Below are 12,590 nucleotides of genomic sequence, written 5' to 3'. Positions count from 1 at the left end.
CTGGCATAAAAATTTGTCATAAATCTGCCCGGTGTTTTTACTAGTAAATGATTTTGTCTTAGACATGTTTACAGAAGGTACAGTGTCCACAAGGGTATGAACCGACCAGTCTCTCTCCTGTTAATGTTGTTTGATAGAAACATCCTGATCAGTGATTCTTTTATAATGGGAAAAATGGGACCCTAGTGTTTTACCCCATCTGAAGGAATATAAGCATCTGTCCTCCAAAATGTCACACAATTCTTCATTTGCCTTCAAAATATTCCAATGTTTCTCAATTACATTGGTTAAAGAGGCTTTATTCCTACCAAATGTAGTGACCATTCTCCAAGTGTCCGTGTTGTCCCTCCTGGATATGTGTTTGTATTGTAATAAGGTAGACCTGGATTTGCTATTTGCATGTCCGAATTCACATTCTGTATACTATAACCCCTTGCTAAGAACCTGTTAGCTAAATCTTGGTGAGAATGTGTCAAATCCTGTTGTGATGAACATATTCTCTTCATACGCAAAAATTGAGATTTGGGGATATTTTTAATTGTGTGTTTGGGATGGAGACGAAGCATGTAACAGGCTGTTGTATTGTGGATATTTCCTGTAAACTGTGGTACGTAATGTATTGTCTGGTTGGCGCTGTAATTTGACATCCAAAAAATGAATCTCATCTTTATGAAAATTCACAGTAAACTCAACCCCCCATTTGTTTTCATTGATATATTCAATTAATTCCTCCAGATAATCACTGCCTCCTTTCTATATAAGCAAACAGTCCAAAAAGCGTCTCCATATGTCAATCTCTGGCAAGTACAGGTTATGTGACTCATTATATATAATATGTTCTTCAACATATCCCATGTATAGATCAGCATATATTGGGGCAAAAGATGCCCCCATTGCTGTACCTTGTATTTGCCAGTAACATTCATTTTTGAAATAGAAGATGTTTTTCGTGAGGACATGTTCAGCCATGCAAATGAGCAGGGTGTTGAAACCCGGATTGCAAAGATTGGCCTTATTTCACCAAAATTCCAATGCTGTTAATCCTGCCCAGTGTGGAATGCTGGTATAAAGTGATTTGACATCCACGGTACACATCAACCAGTGGGGTTCTAATTCAGGCTCAGACACTATTTGTAAAAACTCAGTTGTGTCCTTTAACCTAGCTCTGACATGTGGCAGTAGCGGTTGTAAATGTTCAGTCAGAAATGCTGATAGTGGTTCTGTAAGAGAACCAATAGGTTCATAGGTTGGTACTAGGCTATCGGCCCAAGGGCCTATGCAAGCCTAGCCAACAAGGTTCCATGGCTTACGCCACCCAAGAAAGTTATTTTCCTGTGCCACTGACGAGCAGAGACACAGAAGTGATCCCCGGGGTGCATTTCCTATTTCCCATCCACTCATCAAGATTTTTCTTGAAGACTGCTAATGAAGAACTTTGCTTGACATAGAAGGGTAGCCTGTTCCAGAGTATGGGAAGTCTCTGGGATAGGAATCTATCCCTCCAGCATGTCCTGTTTATTGTGGTGACAAGGTTTAGGTCCCTAGAGCGTGTAGCTCGGAGGGATTGGGATTTCTTTAGGTGTAGCATGTCCAACAGCTCTGGGTTTGACATAGCTTTATATGTTAGGCAGAAATCACCTCTGAGTAGGCGATATGCTGTGGAGTAAAGCTGGAGTTTTTTGAGGCAGTCAGTGTAGGGCATTTGAGTCCAGTAATCGTCTTTGTGAGGTACTTCTGTGGCCTTTCCAGCTGCTGCAGATGTCTTGTGAGGTACATTCCAAAAGGGGAGTTGTACTCTATAATGGGTCTAATGACTGATGAGTAGAGGGTAACGATGACCTCTTTTTTCCTGGATGAGAACCCTTTTATGATGAGGTGTGCCACGTAGAAGGACTTCCTGACTACTGTGGCGATGTGAATATCAAAGGAGAGACTACTGTCCACCTGGGTGGTCTCTTATCACGCATTCGGTGTTAAGTAGATTGCTGCCTATGTGGTAGTTCATGGGTACAGAGTTTTTACCATAGGGGATGACACTGCACTTTTTGGCAATGAGCTTGAGGCCATGGCTCTGACACCAGGCATCTGTCTTAGAGAGGCCCTTCTGTAGGATGTTCACATCATTTGGGGACTTGACTATGGCTCCTAGTTTGCAGTAATCTGCGAACTTCATTAGCCAGAGGCCTTCTGTGTTGGCCTGTACTTCAGAGAAGTAGATACCAAACAGGAGCGGTCCCAAGACGGAACCCTGTGGTACTCCACTTGTCACTGGTTTGAGGTCAGATTTGGAGTCTGCAACTTTTACAGTGTGGGTTCTATCAGTGAGCCAGTTGGCAACCCATCTTGTGACGTAGGGATTTATGCCTAGTTTATTGAGTTTAGCTATAATTTCAGAATGGGGGATGGTGTCGAAAGCCTTAGCGAGGTCAAGATAGGCTGTGTGAACCACTTTACCCTCATCTACAGCTTTGGTGACTGCCTCAAAGAAGTCGATCAGGTTCAGGAGGCATGATCTGCCTTTCACAAACCCGAACTGGGCGGGATCCAGAGTTTGGAGGTTACCAATGTCTTTGTTTATGAGTTCCATGATGATACGTTCCATGGCTTTGCAGACCAGGCTCGTCAGGCTAATAGGTGTATAGTTCCCGGGATCAGTGGTGGCTCCCCCTTTGTGGAGTGGGATAACTGTTGCTGTGCGCCATTCAGTGGGCACAAAGCCTGATTCGAGGCTGTTATTGAACATGGTGCTTAAGTGGGGAGCCAGTTCTTTCTGAAGTTCGTGTAAAACGCAGCCTGGGATGTTGTCCGGTCCCATGGATGCTGTGTTTTTGGCTTTAGAGAGTGCAGCTTTCACCTGCATAGTTGTGATTACAGGGACTCTGCATTCTTCCTGTATAGATGTGGGCCATTTAGGGGGTGGGGGGGTAAAGTTAGCACTGAACCTATCTGCCAGGATGTTGGCAATATCAGTTGGTTCTGTAATTTTCATGCCTTTGTGCTGTAAGTCAGAGCAGATCTGGGTGTTGCCATTGAGATTCTTGACATAGCTATAGAATGCTTTGTGGTTGTCCTTGGAATTAGTGGCAATTTTATTTTCGTAGCTAGCTTTGGAGTATCTTATAAGGGATCTCAGCTTCTTACTGAGGCTGACCAGGGAGCTCCTCCACTCATGGGATTTTACTCTCTTTTGCAACAGTTTCTTCCTTCTGTTGTACAGTTTGTTTATGACAGGGGATCACCAGATTGGCTTCCTTTTTTTGGAGGATAGCATCTTGGTTCTGTTTGGGATAGCACAATCCATGCACTCATGTAGGTGCTTATAGAGCGCTTTTGTATAGGATTCAGCAGTTGTAACTGTACTGTCCATCTGCATGGGTGTCATGAAGTTCACTACTTCTGTTTTTAGAAGCATGAAGTTGGCTTTGGAGAAATTTCTTACTGTGGTTTCCTTAATGGGGGGTGGGGGTGGGATGTGGATATCAAGGGTGATTAGCTTATGATCGGACCAACGAGGAGTTGACTTCAGGTATGGAACACCGGTCACTCATGTTGGTAATGACTAGGTCTAGGATATTGTTGCCCCTGGTGGGGGTGTGGATAAGTTGATCTAGGGCATTGGAGTTTATGAATTCCAGAAAGCGTTGCGCTAAGGAGTTGGTACATGAGTAGTTTTCCCAGTTAATGGTGGGGTAGTTGAAGTCGCCCATTATTAGGGTGTTTGGTTGAACCCTAATGTTTTCCAGTACATCAAGAAAAGAGGAGTGGGAATCCTGGGGCATGGTGGGGGATCTGTAGCAAGCTACAATTTGGATTGCAGTTTTGCCAAGAGTTAGTTGCACTTGGATAACCTCAGATGCATTATGCTGAGCAACTAGCCTGGAGGTGTGGATATCCTTAATGAATATGGACACACCCCCACCTTTGGTGTTTCGGTCCAGGTTAGATGGCAGAAAAGTGTGGTATGAGTTATAGCCTGGTAGTGCAGGGGTGCTCTCTGGAGCCTTGAACCAGGTCTCAGTCACTGCACAGATATCGATGTTCTCCATTTTAAGGAGTGCCTCGAGTGAGTGCATTTTGAAATTTAGACTTCTAGCATTGAGTAGCATTACCCTCAGTTTTTGCTTGCCTGTTCTTGTTATGGTGGTGAATTTGTTACTTGAACCCTGCCTAAAAAAGGCACTATAGGGGCAGCAAGAGCCTTAGCCAGTATCCGGAATCCTAGGGGTGACAGGTGCAGGCCATCTGTGGCAAAGTATCGTGGTCTGTCGACCATGTCATCCCAAGCAGACAGATAGTGGATCCTCTTTGAATGACACCAGAAGCTTAGCCAATCAATCATTTTGTCCTTGTACTGTGGTATCATTCTGGGCGATGGCAGAATGAACTCAGGGCTAGGGTCATACCTGCCTGGGCTACAAGATCGCAGAGCTCTTCCATGTCTCTTTTCATGTAGTCCAGGGAGGTACGTCTCAGGTCATTCACACCAACATGGACAATGACAGAGTCATATTTGTACTTGTGGAGTGACCTGAGTGCGTGGGTTATGTGGCGGATCCTGGCACCCGACAGGCAGCTGACAGTAACCTTCTCCTTGTTTAGCCTGGTGAGTGGGACATCAGTGTGCCTGACTATAGAGTCACCTATGACTAGTGTGTTGGGTATGTTGTTTTGCTTTATTGGCTGTGTTTGAGTGGCACACTGAATCTGTGGGCTATGTGTCATTTGGGTTGTGTTGGGAGATGGAGGTTGCTTGTGTTTCTGCTTTGGAGGTCTCTGTTGCTTAGGCAGATTATTATTGAGAGCCTCTGCGAATGTTTGTGAGTTTCTATGAATGGATTTTGGTGGTGTAGACGTAGTGAGAGTATGTGATGAGTGTGGTGTGGTGCAGATGTTTACCTTCTCCTCATGACTGTCAGGTTCAGTCTTGGTTGGTGAGAGTTTTACCTCCAGTTTGGCTAGATAAGTGCATCTCTCACAGGTTGTGGTGTTGGGTGGTAGGAGGAGAGGGTTGTCTGTGTACATGAGGCAATTTCTACATTGCCTTAAGATGCCCAGATTCATCAGATAGACAGGGGAGAACACTGGGAGCTGACCCTTGGACATGCCTGAATAAAAAACTCTTTTCCTCTAGATAAGTGAGGAAAGTGAGAACAAGAGCTGTTTTTCTCAACGCTAGTGAGAAAAGTAAGTACAAAAACTGTTTTCCTTTAGGTAATGAGGAAGATTGAGTGCTATAGTAATTAGTAGCTTATTTAGTGCTTACAAGTTCTGAACAAGTGCTTAGTATGAATAAGCAAATTTAAGTGCTAAAACTAAGAATCTGTATCTGCACTAGACTAGTTACAGGACAGAAACAAGTGCAAATGCAGGCTTTCAAATCAGAAAGTTGAGAGAGATGGAGGATTGCCCAAACAGCCAATAATTACAAATTCTGGGCCAGAACCACTCCTTATGTGGTAGACAGGTTACCTAATGCTTACCACTCCCAATACCCGATACAGTGAGTCTGCCTGGTGGCTCCATCAAAGATTTATGAATTTTGGGCAATAAATATAGATATTGTTTGCCCGGGTCTTTTACCATTAAATGTTGTCTGGTTTTATCACTGATAATTCCATGATCCACTGCTTCCTGCAAAAAATCATCAATATCTTTTTTGAAATTCTTAGTGGGGTCGGTGGGTATGTTCATATAATGCTGTGGGTTAGTCAGTTGTCTACTTCCCACTGCCCAGTAATAACCGGAGTCCGTAATGACCACTGCCCCACCCTTATCCGCTGGTAAAATAGAAATATCAGTGTTCGCTCTAAGGTCTGTGAGAGCTTTTTGTCCAGCCATTGTTAAGTTTTTTCTAAGAATCTGTGAGGAACTTAGTTTGTAATTTAGATCTTTGATGACCGCCTGTTGGAAAATGGCCACATGTTTGTTCATGGGTGGACTAAAATTGGATTTATAAAATTGAAATTCAGTCAATCTTTGAGAATGATCCTGTTGGCCAAAATACAATTTCAGATTAAGCTTTCTGCAAAATGGCAAGATGTCAGAGACAAAAATGCTTTCATCCACAAAGAAAACAGGGATAAAACCAAGACCTTTATTCAATAATAATTCCTGTTCAGGTGTTAAAATATGTTTAGAAATATTGTGCACATTTGAGCATTCTTTATCTATTTCACTAGTGATTGAAAGAGATCCTCTGTGGTTTTTACCCCTGTGGCTTCCTACAGCCCTGAAGGGTGTTCAGAACTCCGACCCCTCTTGGAATCAGGGGAATCACTAATATATGTGGATTCCGTGTCAGTAGTGGAAGATCCCTCCCCCAAAGTTGTCATGTTTGGTCTACCATTTTTCAGTATGGATCTGGGTCTTTTTTTGTGCATCTGAGAAGTATTTTTTGTTCCATCAGCAAACCTGACACTTCTCTGTGACTCAAAGGGCCTACCCCTCTCATAATCTTCCATGTCTCTGGAGAATTTATTACTTTGTCTTTTAAATGATTTTCAAAAATAATCAATTCCTTTGAAAGTCTGGTAAGATTGTCCTTGAAATTAGTTTGCTCTTCATGCTTTTACAACTCTTCACATATTTTTTGCACATCACATATGTTGACCTCAATTCTTTCATAATAAGATGCTAAAATGTTAAAGGACATGGACGCCTTCTGTTGTGCCATGTTCCAATCCCTGAGTAGTATATCATCTGGCTTGCTTCCTAGTGGCTGTAGTTTGATCCTTAAACTCCTAGGGGTAATATTCTGGTTTTGATACGCTTTAAAAAGCTTTAAATGCCAGATGTTAGTTCATAGAGTTTTTACCTTTTTACCAAGCTGAGTGAAGAGCAAATTACAACTGTCAACTGGATCTATCTGGTTGTTCTCCGTTGTGCCCTCGTCTATTGGTTTAATTCCAAATACATGGATGTCATCCTTATCCGCACAAAGGTCCTGAAGCAGTTTATTGAGAATCCATGACCATAAGTTGCTAAATTGCTTCACTCACCCGTGAATCTCTCAGTAGTCAACTGTGATGCAATAAGACCAATACAAAGCCCACAAGGTGTCTCTTAGACTCTCAAAGGTGCTAAATATATATAATCCCCATATGCCCAATCCTGGGCTTATTCTTACCAAATATGTTGTTCACAATCCTGTGAGTCACAAATAAGTGCAAAGGTTTGCTGAATGGATCAAAATGCAAAGGAAACCACAAAGAGGGAAGTAATAGCCTCCCTTCAGTTGAGGCCAATAATACGTTTGATAGATACACACTATATGTTCAAGTACTGAGTTCTGACCCAAAAAGATTTTTTTGAAAAATAAATGTATTCAGTGTGGTGATATGTAGCACAAACTAGATGAGGCATGTATACAAATGATCCAGAATAAGTGTGTGTGATCACCATTAACTAATAAGTCCCCAAAATTTGGGAAAACACTCTGGCAATAGTAAAGGACCAAGTCCCCTGTTGTCAGTTCAATGATCACAAATATTTGTAATGTTCTTCCAGAAAAGAGAGTGCAGCCCAACAAATAAATGACCCACTGATTTGAAAAATGTGTACATCTGTCTAATTACAATAAGTAGTCAAAGGTCAAACCATGAGCCTTATTTGGTCCAATATAAGGTAAACCCCTTACAACCTGATTAGTAATATCACAAATAGCTAACTTGTTGATATGTTTGTCTTTTCCCGGTTAGGGGTCGCCACAGCGGAACTCCGGTCCGCTAATGATTGGCAGTAGATTTTTATGGTGCCGAGTTGCTAGTCCGCCCAACCTTCAGCGAAGGCACACTAACTTGTTGATTTAAAGATGCTATATAAGACAGTATTATTATGTTTGTAACAGTCTCCCAAACAACCTCTTCGCAATTGATATCAAGAAAATTCACAAGGTACATACATATTCAAATTTCCCAAAATAAAAATACAATATATGTTCAAATGTCGAATTGTTGAACAGTTAGACCGACAAAATACTACCCAAGACAAAAAAGGCTGTGATGAAAAACCATTCTCAACCTGTAAATAATAAGCTAGAATGTGGTTATGAAGTCCTTTTGCCCAAAATAACAATAATTATATATAAGTAAATGTACACTGAATCCCTGTAGTAGATACGCTAAATCCCTATATTAAATGTACAAAAATAATAGAGAATGTGCAAAATGACTCATTATTCATAAGGCAATCAAAAATCCTTCATAAAGATTACAAAGCAGTATTCAATGGAAAATTGTCCAAAATGTTCCACTCTTAGTCTATGTAATAATCCAACCAAAAGAAAATATACTGTTTGACGATGGTTAGTTCATATTTGTATTTGTGCTGTGAGGAGTGAATCTAGGCCCTGGTTCTTTCTAAACTGATGTGGGCTGGATGCCCTTTCTCCCCGTTGTCGTGTATCCCTTAGTCCATACCCCGTGGAACACTGTCCTTCTGAATAGTACATATAAATATAAACCAGAAAAATACTGTCCACTCTTAATGGTTTAACAAAATGGTAATAGTCCCAAACAACATATACACCAGCGTATCAGCTGAATTTCACAAAATCCAACACGAACGTTTGTGTTCATAAAGGTTTGCACCTAATATGTCATCCCAAATGATAAGTTATGTCATTTCAAGCTGAAAACCAGCCACGATGGTAAAAATCGCCAATAACGGTACCCAAAGACCAACTGTAAAAGGCAAACTTTAACAATCAAAAAAGTCGACCAAAGTTATGATCCATTAGACAACTTCTGTGATGACATTAAGGAGCACAATGTTATGCGTGAAATGTTCCAAATGGTGTGCAAATAGACAACGCCTTTGTCTACTGAAAACACAGTGATGTTACTTGCTGCCTCAATAAAGAAGACATTAAACAAATTCACTGCTTATGAAGGTCTTAAAGGTAACATTGAAGACTGGGATTTGGTAGGTGGCCATGAGCTGCATGGTTACTCAATAAGATCTGTCTCTCACAGTCTCTGTTTTTGTAGCGTTGTGCCTGTTCGCTCCTTGTCTGTGTGTTTTTTTTTTTTCCTGTTGCTGTGTTTTCCCCCACCACCTGCAAACACACAGACTGATTGCTACACTGAATTAACAGAAGCTTTGGCATATGTGTGACAATCTGAGGTACTGCCATCTGTGCCAGGAGAAGTAGGGCAGTGGATCTGTAACATATGCCAGCACAGCTAGCTGGAATTTAGTAAAGAATGTTATGATGTCCTTCTATTCATCTTTTGCATTATTCCTGACATGAGGGAGTTGCCTGCCAAGGCGACGACCTAATGTCAGCCAGTGTATCAAAGCCTTCTTCTACCTAGGGTGCACAGTACATCTGATGTAGGCTACTGTCAGATGGCCATGAGAGAGAGGCATGCGCACACCACCCTCAGAACTTCTTTACCACCAGTCACATTGCCAGTCCTGGACGTCACTGTGCTGCCGGAATCGCTTGCTAAACCCAAGAGTGTGATGGAATCCCGCTTGCACCTGACGACCGAGCCTACTAAGCATAAGGCCAAAAACATAGCCCCATAGCCGAAGCTGCACCTCTCAATACAAATGTCTCCCAAAGCACATGAGAGCTTGGAGACGCACACCGTTATGGATCTAGATCCACAGACCAAGCCCGTTTTGCAGGCCGCCTTGGTACTGGATATATGCATGTCCAGCGAGGCAGCTGAGACATCAACCTCTGATGTCTAGGGGGAACCTGGGCTTATAGTGTTGGAAGGCCCTAGGGGAGTTACTCAAATCGTTGTTCGGGAGAACATTGACTTGGACTTGATCTAATGTAGTCCTACGTCCGGCCTGCATTCTTTGCATCTCATGGGTACTCCAGCAAAGAAGAAGCAAAAAACTAACTCCTTCTGACCCTTAGAAGAAATGGCAAAATTTCACAAAAGGCCTGTTTAAGGCCTTCCTGGTGCTTAGGCCTTCCTTTAGTCTCCCTGCTTTCCCTCCTGCCTGGCCTACCTTCCCACAGAAAAGACCTAGGCCTCAGGCCACTTCTGAGGAAGATTTTTCATCTGAGGAGGAGAGTGATCCATTGGATTACTCGTCTCAGATCCCCTCACCTTTAGATTATGCCTCCCCTGAAGATTCAAATGGAACAGAATCTCCTATGGAGGAAATTTTTTGGGGGGGGGTGACCATCTTCAGGATGAGTGACCACTTCAAATGGGATAGTACAGAGAAGTCAGATGTCCAAAAACATTAATGTTATGTTGTCCGTGATCTCGCCTTCTTTCTTGTTGGTTGGGTTCAGAGCTGATCTTAGGCTCCAACTCGGCCGTATTCTAAAGCTCAAGACCTTCCACTAGCTTGAGGCTAGACCCTATCCCATCATGCCTAGCGCTAGTTCCCAAGATCTTGTTTGCCGCTTGAAGCTTCGAGATTGCTGGAGACTAGCTCAGGCTAAGTTTTTTGATTTTTCTTGTTTTATTCTTTGGCGTTCCTTCGTTGAAGGCTGTGTGTTAGGCCCAGCAAGCCAGCATGTAAAACTCTACTGCCAATCATTAGCGGGCCGGAGTTCCGCTGTGGCGACCCCTAACCGGGAAAAGCCGAAAGACACACAATTCTCCACTAAACTTGTAAAATTTAAAGAAGTATTTTCTATAGATTAGTAGTAGTTATTCTAGGATCCCTATCTCCGTTTTTGGCTGCTGTTCAGGCCATCATTTTTTCCTTCATGCCTATTCCCTTACAAATCCGTTTTTAGTTGGAGGATTCACCCTTGCTTTCATCCGATTCAGTTACAGGGTTTCCCCTTATTCCCTTCTCCCCTTTCTGCTTAAGGAGTTAGCTGTTTAAGTTAACTCTCCTCGGTTGGGGGAGTTGTCATTTAACTTAGAGGCTCTCCCCCTTCCTTTATATTCCATTTCTTTCTATGTAAAAGAAAAACGAGAAAAAAAAATAAAAGAACATTTAGTTAGTGTTTTTTGTGATTGTTATTGTAGAGTGGTGTACTTCTCCTATAGCTATAATTTTGTTGTGCTTGTTGCTGTTTTGTGATTATCAACAATGTCTAAAGAAGCTCCCAAGGAAGCAAAGCCTTCTGGCTTCAAAAAGTGTGACTCTTGCTTCCAAAAAACGTCCCTGTCTGACTGCCTGACAGTACTAGCTGTGTTTATTTCCTGGGAGCTGTGCACCTACAGGACTCATGTTCTATTTGTCATCCTTTCAGTGCCAGAGTCCTGCAGGAGCTCAAAAACAAACTTATATTGAGGGGTTTATTAAAAGGTCCGTTTGACACACCAGTGGAAGGGAATCCTGTTAAAAAATCAGAAAAATCCTCCAAACCGACGTCTCCTTCTGTTCCAACCTCGGAGCCGTCCGTCGAAGCAGAAAGGCAAATCATCCAGTTCATCGGAACTTCTCGGGTCCGACAAGACTTTATCTCCTGTGGTTCTGTCAGTGTCCTTATTACCGTCTAGGAATCACAAAGGACTAAGTCTCCTCCTTTGGAACCGGTGCAGTCCGCTCCACAGTCACCGCTTCTCCAGTCTGTGCCGGGCAGCCACTGATAGTCGACCCACTCCTCTTGGTCATCCAGGAGCCTTTAAGGCGATGATGTGGAGAGGGTGGTGAAGAGGCTACTCAAGACACCATCTCTCGCCAAAATCTTATCGAGCCCAGCCCCTATGGATTTGGAGCAGACTACTGTACCCCCCCAAATCGTCTCTTCCTCCTTCGGCTCATCTGCGCAATGAGCTGGAGTGCATGGAAGTCATTGTGATGGAACCATCTGTTCTGAAAACCTTTGGCGTCTCTGTTTTGACATCTGCTCTGACCTCCTCAATATCTCCTTCTGTCGAGGGATCTGGGAGCTGACACTCCCTCGTCGGCTCTGGTGGAGGGAGCAGCATCAGACCCTTGTCCGACCCTACTCTCCCTTTTGGAGCTTTGACGCAGGTGAGCTCAACTCCCACATCAGCCTCGGTGCAGGAGAGGTGTCTCGACTCTTCAGATTCGGGGACCCTCTCAGGCCGGGATCATGGTGCCTTCAAGGTGATGAGGAGTGTGTTGTCCTCTAAGACAGCTCCTCCCTCTGCTTCAGCTACTCTGGCCCCTACGGAGCCAGTGCCTTCTGTCTCACCACCCCTCCATTCTAAGCATAGGGAGCGGAATACATGCATGTGATGAATGTGACATTTTCCAAACTTGAATGCCGAAAAAAACATTACCGAAAAGACAAAATGCTGAATCATACACCCAGGAAATGTCGAATTCGACATTCGAAATTCCCGCTGTTGCACAGTACAGAATGTAGATATACACAGTCGCACATCCATTGCAGATTCACCGGAACGTTGTCTGTTTAGAACGGCGTACATCTGCTGTCCATGGCGAATGCCACAAGTACACCGTGCCACCTCAAGTACTCGTGTTAAACCATGCTATGATCCAACAATTTTTTTTTTTATACTTTCATAGGTATGCTAACGTGACAGTGCAATGCAGTCATGTACTGGAACACTTGCTGTGAATATGCAAACCTCACTTCCACCCGTGCTCTGTGACAGAACAAATAACCACTTTTTCCATGCCCCCTACACACTGTGAATCAGAAGGAACAGTGCTGGGCCAGTAAACCG

General features: G+C 43.1%; 1 protein-coding gene across 1 annotated transcript in view; it reads left to right on the top strand.

Moving 5' to 3' along the window:
• Window positions 1–12,590, top strand: part of NCBP3 (nuclear cap binding subunit 3) — a 1,620,559-nt gene that overhangs the window by 911,717 nt on the left and 696,252 nt on the right. The window lies entirely within an intron of this gene.

The sequence above is a fragment of the Protopterus annectens genome, chromosome 13.part0, assembly GCF_019279795.1.
Source record: "Protopterus annectens isolate FY-2018-M chromosome 13.part0, PAN1.0, whole genome shotgun sequence".
In the NCBI taxonomy this organism is placed as follows: Eukaryota; Metazoa; Chordata; order Ceratodontiformes; family Protopteridae; genus Protopterus; species Protopterus annectens.
The sequence above is the reverse complement of the archived record's forward strand: the minus strand, read 5'-3'. Positions and strand labels throughout refer to the sequence as shown.